The sequence below is a fragment of the Neoarius graeffei genome, chromosome 5, assembly GCF_027579695.1.
Source record: "Neoarius graeffei isolate fNeoGra1 chromosome 5, fNeoGra1.pri, whole genome shotgun sequence".
NCBI classification, from domain to species: domain Eukaryota; kingdom Metazoa; phylum Chordata; class Actinopteri; order Siluriformes; family Ariidae; genus Neoarius; species Neoarius graeffei.
This window is the reverse complement of record NC_083573.1, coordinates 113505852-113521250: the sequence shown is the minus strand read 5'-3', so window position 1 is coordinate 113521250 and position 15399 is coordinate 113505852.

Genomic DNA, 15399 nt, shown 5'->3' with positions numbered 1-15399 from the left:
CCCCTTCTCTGTCTCACTCTCTGTCTCTCTCTCACTCTCTTCCTGTCTCTCCTCTTCATTCATCTCCTCCCATGTCCCTGTCACACTCCTGTTCTCACTTGCTGTCGCACTCTCCCCGTCTCACTCTCAGGAACATAACAGATGCAGCGTTTGCTCTCCTGCTTCATCCTGTTCTGTTGTTATTTGTATGAAGAAGATTAAAGAAATGTTTTTGTTGTTGGGTTTTTGTTTGTTTTTAATTTGATACAAATCAAAGGCTGGGATTGGCTGATATGATGATGATGATGATGATGATGATGATGATATGTCGGAGGTCAAAGGACAGAGGTCAAAGGTTGTGCCAAAAGCTTCTGTGTGTGAGTGCCATTCGCTACACTGAACTTTACCAATAAAAACCTGGACATTGTGTTTTTCTAAAGCTCCGCCTCTTTTTCCAGCCTGTCAGGTCACATGATGCAGCGCAGTAGAACCATGACCGAATCATGCATATTCATATGTTCACTCTCTCTCTCTCTCTCTCTCTCTCTCTCTGTCTCTCTGCTGGATTCATCTTACCTGCACACTGGTGACACTTACTTAATAATTCATCAGAGACTGGGGTGTGTGTGTGTGTGTGTGTGTGTGTGTGTGTGTGTGTGTGTGTGTGAGGGGCAGAGGGGATGTGGATGTGTGGGTGTCTGTGAAAGAAAAGATGGAAGCTTAGCCTAATGTCTGTCAGAATCCGCTCCACATTTCTGCTTTTCACAGTTTCTTCTTTCTTTCTTTCTTTCTTTCTTTCTTTCTTTCTTTCTTTCTTTCTTTCTTTCTTTCTTTCTGTCTGTCTGTCTGTCTGTCTGTCTGTCTCGCTCTCTCCTCTGTGCTTTGTCCTCTCCTTCCCTCCCTCTCAGTCTCTCTGCGGTGTTACCATAGCAACACCATGATGTGGGAAACCCTCTGTCCTTCAGAGAGAGAGAGAGAGAGAGAGAGATATTGAATTGATAGAATGCAGAAGTGATGTAAGGAAAGAGTATGGAGTGTTTCAGCACTACACATTCTGACTCATGCTTTTATGAAGCATAACCCCCCCAGAATATTTACTTATTATATAAGTTATATATACTGTATATATATATATATATATATTATGATAAAAATTATATATCACTGCAGAAGCACATCGCTGCTGAAAAAAAAAGTCCTATTAGCATCGTTATCACAAGAAAAGCATTTTACGAGAATGAAAAGCATTTTACGAGAATGAAAAAAAAACATTTTTGATCTCCAAGATGTTGTAATTTTGAGAAGTATGTTAGTACGAATAAGTACTTACTCCTGTGCTTACTCATGTGACAACAGATCGTGGGATCTTTTTAAGCATTCCTAATAATGAGATACACACACTCACTGAACACTTTATTAGGAACTGCTGATATCCTGGGATTTTCACACACAACAGTCTCTGGAGTTTACTCTGAATGGTGCAATAAAGGAAACACATCCAGTAAACAGCAATTCTGCAGATGGAAACGCCTTATTGATCTTATTGATGAGAGAGGGTCAATGGAGACTGGCCAGACTGTATGGAGCTGACAGAAAGGCTACAGTAACTCAGACAACCATTCTGTGCAACTGTGGTAAGCAGAAAAGAATCTCAGAACACACAACATATCAAACCTTGAGGTGGACAGGCTACAGCAGCAGAAGACCACGTCAGACAGTGATCACAGACTCACCAAAACTGGACTGATGAAGACTGTAAAAATATAGCCTGGTCTAATGAATCTCCATTCCTGCTGAGGAACACAGATCATGGGGTCAGAATTTGGCACCAACAGCATAAATCCATGGTCACAACCTGCCTTGTGTCAACTGTCCATGCTGGTAGAGGTGGTGCAATGATGTGGGGAATGTTTTCTTGGCATGCTTCTAGCCGTTAATACCAATCATTCATGGTGTGCATGGCAGTATTTTTTGAGTATTGTTGTTGATGATGTGCATCCCTTCATGGCCAAAATTTACCATTTTCTCATGGATACTTCAACCATGATAATGCACCATGTCACAAAGCAAAAGTCATCTCAAACTGGGTTCATCAACATGACAATGAGTTCCATGTTCTTAAGTGGCCTTCCCAGTCACCAGATCTGAATCCAGAAGAACACCTTTGGGATGTGGTAGAACGGGAGACTCAGAGCATGAAAGTACACCTGAAAAATCTGCAGGAATTACATGATGCAATTATGACAACATGGAGCAGAAACTCAAAGGAATATTTCCAACATCTTGTGGAATCCATACTATGAAGAATTGAGGCTTTTTTGAGAGCAAAGGGAGGCTCTACTCACTATTAATACAGCATGCCTAATAAAGTGCTCAGTGAGTGTATTTTATAATAATGGAATGGCAAAATACAGATGAGGATTTTTTTTTCTTCCTCTTCCATATTTAAACATCTCCAATATTATATTATTAATGACAAAAGCTTTCTACATTGTTACATTTATTCAAATACACTTAAAGTTGTTCAGTATAATGAACACACTGTAATGTACAGTGGTGCTTGAAAGTTTGTGAACCCTTTAGAATTTTCTATATTTCTGCATAAATATGACATCATCAGATTTCACACAAGTCCTAAAAGTAGATAAAGAGAACCCAGTTAAACAAATGAGGCAAAAATATTATACTTGGTCATTTATTTATTGACGGAAATGATCCAATATTACATATCTGTGAGTGGCAAAAGTATGTTAACCTTTGCTTTCAGTATCTGGTGTGACCCCCTTGTGCAGCAATAACTGCAACTAAACGTTTGCGGTAACTGTTGATCAGTCCTGCACACCGGCTTGGAGGAATTTTAGCCCATTCCTCCGTACAGAACAGCTTCAACTCTGGGATGTTGGTGGGTTTCCTCACATGAACTGCTCACTTCAGGTCCTTCCACAACATTTCCATTGGATTAAGGTCAGGACTTTGACTTGGCCATTCCAAAACATTAACTTTATTCTTCTTTAACCATTCTTTGGTAGAACGACTTGTGTGCTTAGGGCCGTTGTCTTGCTGCATGACCCACCTTCTCTTGATATTCAGTTCATGGACAGATGTCCTGACATTTTCCTTTAGAATTCGCTGGTATAATTCAGAATTCATTGTTCCATCAATGATGGTAAGCCATCCTGGCCCAGATGCAGCAAAACAGGCCCAAACCATGATACTACCTCCACCATGTTTCACAGATGGGATAAGGTTCTTATGCTGGAATGCAGTGTTTTCCTTTCTCCAAACATAACACTTCTCATTTAAACCAAAAAGTTCTATTTTGGTCTCATTTGTCCACAAAACATTTTTCCAATAGCCTTCTGGCTTGTCCTCATGATCTTTAGCAAACTGCAGATGAGCAGCAATGTTCTTTTTGGAGAGCAGTGGCTTTCTCCTTGCAACCCTGCCATGCACACCATTGTTGTTCAGTGTCTCCTGATGGTGGACTCATGAACATTAACATTAGCCAATGTGAGAGAGGCCTTCAGTTGCTTAGAAGTTACTCTGGGGTCCTTTGTGACCTTGCCGACTACTACACGCCTTGTTCTTGGAGTGATCTTTGTTGGTCGACCACTCCTGCGGAGGGTAACAATGGTCTTGAATTTCCTCCATTTGTACACAATCTGTCTGACTGTGGATTAGTGGAGTCCAAATTCTTTAGAGATGATTTTGTAACCTTTTCCAGCCTGATGAACATCAACAATGCTTTTTCTGAGGTCCTCAGAAATCTCCTCTCTTCGTGCCATGATACACTTCCACAAACATGTGTTGTGAAGATCAGACTTTGATAGATCCCTGTTCTTTAAATAAAACAGGGTGCCCACTCACACCTGATTGCCATCCCATTGATTGAAAACACCTGACTCTCATTTCACCTTCAAATTACCTGCTAATCCTGGAGGTTCACATACTTTTGCCACTCACAGATATGTAATATTGGATCATTTTCCTCAATAAATAAATGACCAAGTATAATATTTTTTGTCTCATTTGTTTAACTGGGTTCTCTTTATCTACTTTTAGGACTTGTGTGAAAATCTGATGATGTTTTAGGCCATATTTATGCAGAAATATAGAAAATTTTAAAGGGTTCACAAACTTTCAAGCACCACTGTAAATGAAGTGTGGATATGCAGTATCTGATTACAACCCCGATTCCAAAAAAGTTGGGACAAAGTACAAATTGTAAATAAAAATGGAATGCAATAATTTACAAATCTCAAAAACTGATATTGTATTCACAATAGAACATAGACAACATATCAAATGTCGAAAGTGAGACATTTTGAAATTTCATGCCAAATATTGGCTCATTTGAAATTTCATGACAGCAACACATCTCAAAAAAGTTGGGACAGGGGCAATAAGAGGCTGGAAAAGTTAAAGGTACAAAAAAGGAACAGCTGGAGGACCAAATTGCAACTCATTAGGTCAATTGGCAATAGGTCATTAACATGACTGGGTATAAAAAGAGCATCTTGGAGTGGCAGCGGCTCTCAGAAGTAAAGATGGGAAGAGGATCACCAATCCCCCTAATTCTGCGCCGACAAATAGTGGAGCAATATCAGAAAGGAGTTCGACAGTGTAAAATTGCAAAGAGTTTGAACATATCATCATCTACAGTGCATAATATCATCAAAAGATTCAGAGAATCTAGAAGAATCTCTGTGCGTAAGGGTCAAGGCCGGAAAACCATACTGGGTGCCCGTGATCTTCGGGCCCTTAGACGGCACTGCATCACATACAGGCATGCTTCTGTATTGGAAATCACAAAATGGGCTCAGGAATATTTCCAGAGAACATTATCTGTGAACACAATTCACCGTGCCATCCGCCGTTGCCAGCTAAAACTCTATAGTTCAAAGAAGAAGCCATATCTAAACATGATCCAGAAGTGCAGACGTCTTCTCTGGGCCAAGGCTCATTTAAAATGGACTGTGACGAATCAAAATTTGAAGTTCTTTATGGAAATCAGGGATGCCATGTCATTCGGACTAAAGAGGAGAAGGACGACCCAAGTTGTTATCAGCGCTCGGTTCAGAAGCCTGATTCTCTGATGGGATGGGGTTGCATTAGTGCGTGTGGCATGGGCAGCTTACACATCTGGAAAGACCCCATCAATGCTGAAAGGTATATCCAGGTTCTAGAGCAACATATGCTCCCATCCAGACGACGTCTCTTTCAGGGAAGACCTTGCATTTTCCAACATGACAATGCCAAACCACATACTGCATCAATTACAGCATCATGGCTGCGTAGAAGAAGGGTCCGGGTACTGAACTGGCCAGGCTGCAGTCCAGATCTTTCACCCATAGAAAACATTTGGCGCATCATAAAATGGAAGATACGACAAAAAAGACCTAAGACAGTTGAGCAACTAGAATCCTACATTAGACAAGAATGGGTTAACATTCCTATCCCTAAACTTGAGCAACTTGTCTCCTCAGTCCCCAGACGTTTACAGACTGTTGTAAAGAGAAAAGGGGATGTCTCACAGTGGTAAACATGGCCTTTTCCCAACTTTTTGAGATGTGTTGTTGTCATGAAATTTAAAATCACCTAATTTTTCTCTTTAAATGATACATTTTCTCAGTTTAAACATTTGATATGTCCATGGGCGCAGATAGAGGGGGGGACGGGTGGGATTCGTCCCACCCAGATTTAAATTCACCTCGTTCGGTCCCCCCCACTTATAGGGAGGAAAAAACGTCTATGCTGTCTTTCTTTGCATAAGGCAAACCTCACAGAAAAATCAAAAGACTAATTACCATTCGGTTTATTGAGGTGCACAGCAGTACATACATAGTTGCAACTGCGCAGACTGCACAGGTTGCGAGCTCGAGCTTGGTTGCTATGGTTACCCACAACAAGTTTGACAGGCATATCGGGGACAGCACCTCCTAGTTCAGGACCCCAACACGGCATGATGAAGGGTGCCAAAAGGCAGAAAACGATTGCATCGTTTTTTCAAAAAAAAAAAACCCGACTGTAAGAAACTGTGCCTTACTTTATCATATCACCTTGCAATTTTTTGATAGTCTGTTCAAAGTAATGTCGTAGTGAAAGTAAAATCGTACGGAGTAGAGATGCCTTTCTGGTCGCCTCCTTCTTTCGGTGGCAGCCTGTAGATACAGTGCTCAGAAGGCAGTTTTAATGTTTAATCTGGCGTTCCCTGCCATAATTTCAGCGAGCATATTGTTTCATAAGGAAACTTTGCGAAGAGTTGTTGACTGACTGCCGCTCACGCAACACACAGGCATAGTTAGAAAGTCAGGATGCACTGGTTTACACTTTACACACACACACGTAGCCCAGCCTTTCGCTATGTTTAACAGTTGGAACTTAGCGGTTTTAAAACTAGTTTTGCAATTTCTGTGCATGATGATAATGTGTAAACTTTGGATTTCCATAGGCTATGTTAAAATGTTATCATTGTCCTGGCCTGCAGGTAGTTCCTGGTGATGGCAGTGAGGGAGGTGAAATAACATGTATACACACTACCGTTCAAAACTTTGGGGTCACCCAGACAATTTTGTGTTTTCCATGAAAAGTCACACTTTTATTTACCACCATAAGTTGTAAAATGAATAGAAAATATAGTCAAGACATTTTTCTGGCCATTTTGAGCATTTAATCTACCCCACAAATGTGATGCTCCAGAAACTCAATCTGCTCAAAGGAAGGTCAGTTTTATAGCTTCTCTAAAGAGCTAAACTGTTTTCAGCTGTGCTAACATGATTGTACAAGGGTTTTCTAATCATCCATTAGCCTTCTGAGGCAATGAGCAAACACATTGTACCATTAGAACACTGGAGTGAGAGTTGCTGGAAATGGGCCTCTATGGACCCTTTTCACGTGACGTCACGACAAACGCGGCCGCCATTTTGGACGTGTACTACCAGTAGTTTACCACAGCCAGCATTGAGGAACGGCAGCAAAGAAAGTGTTTATTTTCAGCAAGACTTCCATCATGCCACTATATTGTTGTGCACCTGGATGTAGTAACCATCAACAAACAAGGCAAGGGTTATCATTTTATCGGATCCCGACGGAGAAGATGGATAGCGGCCATTAACAGATTGGCAGCCCTCGGCATACCAGCGCTTGTTAGTGACCACTTTGTTGGAGGTAAGACGAATAAAATTAGCCAGAAAAGGCATTACATTGCTGTTAACATTCTGTGGCGGCGAGTGTGTAACCAAATAGGCTAAAATAACCCATTGTAACCTCTTTGTTCTTCTGTAGTAGCTATTAGCTAACGACATTAGCTAGCGTTGTGTTCCTTTGCTGTTGGTAGACTGTAGGACAGATCAGAGGCAGTGTCCTACAAACAGCGCTTAATTTGAGGGGGAGCAAGCCGGAGCGCGCTCCGGAACCTCGGGCGTTGGCTCCGGCAGCTATTTACACTGGATCCGGTGATCCGACACCTCTCTTGACTATGTAACAAAAAAAAAAAAAAAGATTGTCTTTAGGCTTGCCATCCTTCCACTTGCGAGTGGTAAGTGATCTGCGCTGGGATCACACACACAGCGGCTCAGTCCCGAATCGTGGCTCGTGCACTTCACTCGCGCGCTGTGTGAGCTGCGCAGGGCCGGAGTGCGCACCCTCCAGAGGGCACTCGCTGTTCAGGGCGGAGTGATTTGGAGCGCAGGATGCCTGCGGAGCCGAGCGTATCCGTGTATTGGTGTTGCTGTGTGCAGACGAATCGTGTATTGGTGTTGCTGTGTGCACACTAATCGCTTTTAAAAACGTTAATCTGATGATCCGCTGATACGGTCTAATGTAAACATGGGCTAAGTGTTCAAAACAAGAGGAACATGTATTTGTCTCTTAAATCCAGGCCGTTCCCTGTAATCTCTAACAGCGGTTGGAGAAAGTAATGGCAAATAGCGAGTGCACAAGCCATAGAAGGTAAACTGTACACAGCGCCAGGGCAGTGTGATGGTATGTCTACTTTTAGATTGTGTTAGCTTATCAATGAGCACATTCGTCACTCGATGAGTTTCACGTCTTTACGACGGATACTTAAATGTGTGTTAGGTATTATTGTTGCAGTCTAAGCAGTCATTGTAGCAGCTAGATGAGCAAGAACCGAAAGGGTCTGTGCCATAAACCGTTATTTCTGTATGGCGTTGCTAATGTGTCGTTACTGTTGTTATTTCTCCCTCTGCTCGCCCTGTAAATGCCCTACGTCGCTGGATAGCGAAGGTGTTTTCTGCATCTCGCTCCTTTTTCTTGTATGTTCTCCGTTTGTCGCCTTCCTCACATTCAAACCAATTCGAGCCGAAGTCTGCTACATGTCCAAAATGGTGGTCGCGTTTACGAAGGTCATGTGACTGAAAAGGGTCTATACACCTATGGAGATATTGCACCAAAAACCAGACATTTGCAGCTAGAATAGTCATTTACCACATTAGCAATGTATAGAGTGTATTTCTGATTAGTTTAAAGTGATCTTCATTGAAAAGAACAGTGCTTTTCTTTCAAAAATAAGGACATTTCAAAGTGACCCCAAACTTTTGAACGGTAGTGTGTGTGTGTGTGTGTGTGTGTGTATATATATATATATATATATATATATATATATATATATATATATATATATACACACACACACAAAATGGAATCATTTGCTGACAGCTCAGTCCCCCCCAGTTCAAAAATCCTATCTGCACCCCTGGATATGTCATCTATGTTCTATTCTGAATAAAATATGGAATTTTGAAACTTCCACATCATTGCATTCCATTTTTATTTAAAATTTGTACTTTGTCCCAACTTTTTTGGAATCGGGGTTGTAGCTGTTGTACTGGGCATGAGTTGAGATCAGCAGTCTTAAAACACAATGTGATCTGCTCACATGTGTTTGGAAACCAAAAAACCTGGACGAATCCCACATGGACATGAGGAGAAAAAGTGAATGTGGGTCAGTGGTAGCTCAGTGGTTGAGATTTTGGACCACTGATTGGAAGGTCATGAGATCTAAATCCTAGTGCTGCCAAGCTGCCACTGCTGGGGACTTGATCAAGACCCTAAAACCTCAACTACTTAGTTGTTTAAATGAGATAATTGTAAGTCAGTTAAGGGCCATAATGTAAATGTAAATTCCACACAGCCAGCAACTCAAGCTCAGGATGAAGTGAATTTGTGAGGTGGCAGCCCTACCTAGTAAGTGAAGTCAAGTTTATTTGTATAGCACTTTTAACAATAAACATTGTCACAAAGCAGCTTTACAGAATTTGAATGACTTAAAACATGAGCTGATTTTATCCCTAATCTATCCCAAATGAGCAAGCCTGTGGTGACAGTGGCAAGGAAAAACTCCCCCAGATGACATGAGGAAGAAACCTCAAGGGGAACCAGATTCAAAAGGGAACCCATCCTCATTTGGGCAACAACAGACAACATGACTATAACATTAACAGTTTTAACATGAAGTCAGTTTCGTTGATGTTATAAACTCTTCAATGATGGAAATTTGAGTGCAAAACTGTTCATGACAACTGCAGTCCTAAAGTTAGCAAGTCAGCTGTAGTCCTCAGCCATAAAAGCATTACTGTAAGTGTCCAGAGCGTCCTCCAAGTGCGACTTTCAACTGTCCATATGGGGCCATCCTCCACAGGAGCAATGTGATGAGACTCCAACCAGACATAGGGCATCAGGATGGATCAGACAGGTCTGAGGAGCAGAAGAGGTCAGCATCTCAATCTCAGGATTGACATGCAACTCAGAGGAACAGATTGGGGGGGGAGAAAACAGAGGTTGTTAGGTATGGCCAGTATCACCTGAATAAGTAGGAACAATATACATTTTGCGCTGAGCATAAGCAGGGACTCTGGCAAAACTAACTATGACAGCATAACTAAAAGGGGAGAGCCAGAAGGTAACATAGGCATAATGGAGCCCTGGGACACAAAGCAGCCAGCCACTACACTGTCAACAAACTCGATTGAGCAAGTGAGTGGGAACTGGTGCAGTTGAACAGATGTAAATGCATGAAGAGTTCATCTCATTATCTCTAGCTGCTTTATCCTGTTCTACAGGGTCGCAGGCAAGCTGGAGCCTATCCCAGCTGACTATGGGCAAAAGGCGGGGTACACCCTGGACAAGTCGTCAGGTCATCACAGGGCTGACACATAGACACAGACAACCATTCACACCTACGGTCAATTTAGAGTCACCAGTTAACCTAACCTGCATGTCTTTGGACTGTGGGGGAAACCGGAGCACCCGGAGGAAACCCACACGGACACGGGAAGAACATGCAAACTCCGGACAGAAAGGCCCTTGCCGGCCACGAGACTCGAACCCGGACCTTCTTGCTGTGAGGCAACAGCGCTAACCATTACACCACCGTGCTGCCCCACATGAAGAGTTTATTTACAAAATAGGCAGGCATACAGATAAAAAACATCAGGCAAAGGCAGGGTCATGAAATAGGCAAGGGTCATATGAGGCACAAACAGAACAACAGAGGCAAAGGTGAAAGGCAGAATCCATATACAGAAAGTAGAGTCGATAGCCAGAGAAGCACAAAACAATACAGGGCTTGTTAAAACTTGAGATACTGAGTACAACACATATACTTCACCAAGTCTCTGTGCTTGCAGTGTCCTTATATGCATGTGCCGTGATTGTGCTCTGATCAGGAACAGGTGCATAGTAATTAGTCCTTGCGGCATGTATTGCACATGGCAATCTTTGGTGCGTACTGCACATACAGAGCGCAAATGGGCATGGATGTGACAAATAATAATACTACTACACAGAGGTAGCATACATAAAAGAAAAAGCAGTGGGCCTAAAACAGAACTTTGTGGAACATCAAACTTTACCTTAGTATGCATAGAGAAGCAGCCATTTACATCAACTCACTGATAACAATTAGTCAAATAAGACCTGAGCCAGGAGAGGGCTGTTCCTTTAACTTCAACAGCATTTTCTAGCCCATCATGGAGAATAGTATGAACAGTGGTGTCAAAGGCTGCACTAAGGTCAAGCAACACAAGTACGGAGACATAGCCCTGATCAGAGGCCAACAGTAGGCCATTTACTACTAGATTAGGGATAAAATTAGTTCATGTTTTAAGTCGTTCAAATTATGTAAAGCTGCTTTGCGACAATGTTTATTGTTAAAAGCGCTATACAAACACACTTGACTTGACTTGACTACTACTTTAACCAGAGCTGTCTCTGTGCTACGATGAGGTCTAAATCCTGAGTGATACATTTCATGGATGTTATTCCCGTGTATATATGAGAATAACTGCTGTGCCACAGCTTTTCTAGGATCTTGGAGATAAAGGGGAGGTTTGATCTTGGCCTGTAGTTGGACAGCTGACAGGGATCAAGATCAGGGTTTTTAAACTAAGTTTAAAATCTAAAGTCCTTCTCGCACCATATGGTGCATTAGGCGGCGCCGATCTCCGTTTCTGTAGCCCTCGGCCTCTCGCCTATTACATAGTTAGGGTTACAATGGAGGGCTGGTCCTTTAAACTAGCAGTTTAATAGCTGCTAGTTTAAAGGATTTGGGTACATAGCCAATTCTAAAGGAAGAATTAATTATTTTTAGAAGAGGCTTGATTGCTTCTGGTATTATCTGTCTGAAGAATCATGTACCTGTAAGTAAGGGATCTAGGGCACAAGTTGAAGATTTTGAAAAGGAAATTAATGAAATTAGTTAAATTTCTCTAAAGGAGTAAAACATTATATTCAATGAGCTGATACAGTTATACTGTTAACGACAGGTTTAGTTATCAAATTGTCTGGCTTAAAATTAATTCAGATTTATTTTTTGTCGGATATTTTTAATTTTGCCATTGAAAAAAAATCATGAAGTTGTTGGTACTACATATTGAGAGTGTGCATGTTTCTATGGTAGTCTTATTCCTAGCTAATTTTGCCACAGTATTAAATAAGAATCTATGATTATTTTTGTCATCCTCTATTAGGATGGAGAGATAAGTTGATTTAGCAGCACTAAGCTTTTCTATACTTCAGGAGGCTCTCCTTCCATGTTCATTTGAATACTACTAATTTTGTTTGTCATTTATCTTCCAGTTTTCGAGAATTCTGTTTTCAGGTTATCCTCCCCCTCAAAGAGAAGTTCTACAGTCTAATGGCGTAAGGGACAAAGGAGTTTTTAAGTCTGTCAGTCTTGCACTTGGGAAGGAGCATTCTGTCACTGAACAGTCTCCTCTGGTTGCTGATGACGGTGTACAGAGGGTGACTGGCATCATCCATGATGTTCAGTAGTTTGTCCATAGTCCTCTTCTCTGCCACCGTCACCAGAGAGTCCGGCTTCATGCCGACTACAGAGCCGGCCCGCCTGATCAGTTTGTCCAGCCTGGATGTGTCCTTCTTGGATGTGCTGTCCCCTCAGCACACCACGGTGTAAAACAGGACACTGGCGACCACGGACTGATAGAATATCCACAGGAGTTTCCTGCAGATGTTAAAGGACTGCAGCCTCCTCAGGAAGTATAGCCTGCTCTGTACCTTCATGTACAGGCGGTTGGTGTTGCAAGTCCAGTCCAGCTTGCTGTCCAGCCACAGCCTGAGGTACTTGTAGGAATCCACAGCCTCCACCTCGACTCCCTTGATCAGAACTGGTTGTGACCTTGGTCTGGACCTCCCAAAGTCAATGACCAGCTCCTTGGTCTTTGAGGTGTTGAACTGCAGATGATTCCTATTGCACCAAACGGCAAAGTCCCTCACCAGGCTCCTATACTCCTCCTCTCTGTCATCAATGATACACCCAACGATGGCTGCGTCATCGGCAAACTTCTGAACGTGACACATCCCTGAGTTGTAGAAGAAGTCTGCGATGTACAGAGTGAAGAGAATAGGGGCCAGCACCATGCCCTGGGATGCTCCGGTGCTGCTAATCACAGTGTCAGACGTGATGTCTTTCAGTCTGACGTACTGCGGCCTGTCGGTAAGGCAGCTGGAGATCCAGGTGACCAGGCAGGGGTGCACTTGCATCCTGTTCAGTTTGTCCTGAAGCAATAGGGGCTGGATGGTATTTAAGGCACTCAAGAAGTGAGTTTATAGCAGTTCAGGGTGGAAGTAGGTGTTAATATCAGTTCAGGGTTGATGTTGGTGTTCATTGTGGTTCAGGGTGGATGTAGATGTTTATAAAGGTTTTGGGTGGATGTAGGCATTTATTCTGGTTCAGGGTGTCTGTAGGTGTTTATAGTGGTTTAGCATGGATGTAGGTGTTTATAGTGGTTTAGGGTGGATGTCGGTGTAATTATCAGTTAAGAAAGGATGTACAGTGGTGCTTGAAAGTTTGTGAACCCTTTTGAATTTTCTATATTTCTGCATAAATATGACCTAAAACATCATCAGATTGTCAAACAAGTCCTAAAAGTAGATAAAAGGAACCCAGTTAAACAAATGAGACAAAAATATTATACTTGGTCATTTATTTATTGAGGAAAATTATCCAATATTACATATCTGTGAGTGGTAAAAGTATGTAAACTGTTGCTTTCAGTATCTGGTGTGACCCCCTAGTCCTGCACACCAGCTTCAAGGAATTTTAGCCCATTCCTCTGTACAGAACAGCTTCAACTCTGGGCTGTTGGTGGGTTTCCTCACATGAACTGCTTGCTTCAGGTCCTTCCACAACATTTCCATTGGATTAAGGTCAGGACTTTGACTTGGCCATTCCAAAACATTAACTTTATTCTTCTTTAACCATTCTTTGGTAGAACAACTTGTGTGCTTAGGGTCGTTGTCTTGCTGCATGACCCACCTTCTCTTGAGATTCAGTTCATGGACAGATGTCCTGACATTTTCCTTTAGAATTCGACGGTATAATTCAGAATTCATTGCTCCATCAATGATGGCAAGCCATCCTGGCCCAGATGCAGCAAGACGGGCCCAAACCATGATACTACCACCACCATGTTTCACAGATGGGATAAGGTTCTTATGCTGGAATGCAGTGTTTTCCTTTCTCCAAACATAATGCTTCTCTTTAAACCAAAAAGTTCCATTTTGGGCTCATCCATCCATAAAACATTTTTCCAGTAGCCTTCTGGCTTGTCCACGTGATCTTTAGCAAACTGCAGACAAGCAGCAATGTTCTTTTTGGAGAGCAGTGGCTTTCTCCTTGCAACCCTGCCATGCACAACATTGTTGTTCAGTGTTCTCCTGATGGTGGACTCATGAACATTAACATTAGCCAATGTGAGAGAGGCTTTCAGTTGCTTAGAAGTTACCCTGGGGTCCTTTGTGATCTCGCCGACTATTACACGCCTTGCTCTTGGAGTGATCTTTGTTGGTCGACCACTCCTGGGGAGGGTAACAATGGTCTTGAATTTCCTCCATTTGTACACAATCTGTCTGACTGTGGATTGGTGGAGTCCAAACTCTTTAGAGATGGTTTTGTAACCTTTTCCAGCCTGATGAGCATCAACAACGCTTTTTCTGAGGTCCTCAGAAATCTCCTTTGCTCGTGCCATGATACACTTCCACAAACATGTTGTGAAGATCAGACTTTAATAGATCTCTGATCTTTAAATAAAACAGGTGCCCACTTGCACCTGATTGTCATCCCATTGATTGAAAACAACTGACTCTAATTTCACCTTCAAATTAACTGCTAATCCTAGAGGTTCACATACTTTTGCCACTCACAGATATGATATATTGGATCATTTTCCTCAATAAATAAATGACCAAGTGTAATATTTTTGTCTCATTTGTTTAACTGGGTTCTCTTTATCTACTTTTAGGACTTGTGTGAAAATCTGATGATGTTTTAGGTCAAATTTATACAGAAATATAGAAAATTCTATAGGGTTCACAAACTTTCAAGCATTACTGTCAGCATTCATCATGGATAAGGGTGGATGTGGACGTTTATAAAGGTTCAGGATGGATGTAGGTGTTTATTGCACTTCAGGGTAGACATAGTTGTTTCTAGCAGTTCACGGTGGATGTTTGTGTTTATAGAGGTTTAGGGTGGATGTCGGTGTTAATATCAATTCAGGGTGGCTGGAGGTGTTTATAGTGGTTCACGGTGGATGTAGGTGTTTATAGATGTTCAGATTGTGTGTAGGTCTTTATAGCGGTTCAGGATGGATGTAGGTGTTTGTCAATTCAAGTCATGTTTATTTGTATAGAGCTTTTTACCATAAACATTGTCACAAAGCAGCTTTACAGAATTTGAATGATTTAAAACATGAGCTAATTTAATCCCTAATCTATCCCCAATGAGCAAGCCTGTGGCGACAGTGGCAATGAAAATCTCCCTCAGACGACATGAGGAAGAAACCTCGAGAGGAACCAGACTCAAAAGGGAACCCATCCTCATTTGGGTGACAACAGACAACATGACTGTAACATTAACAGTTTTAACATGAAGTCAGT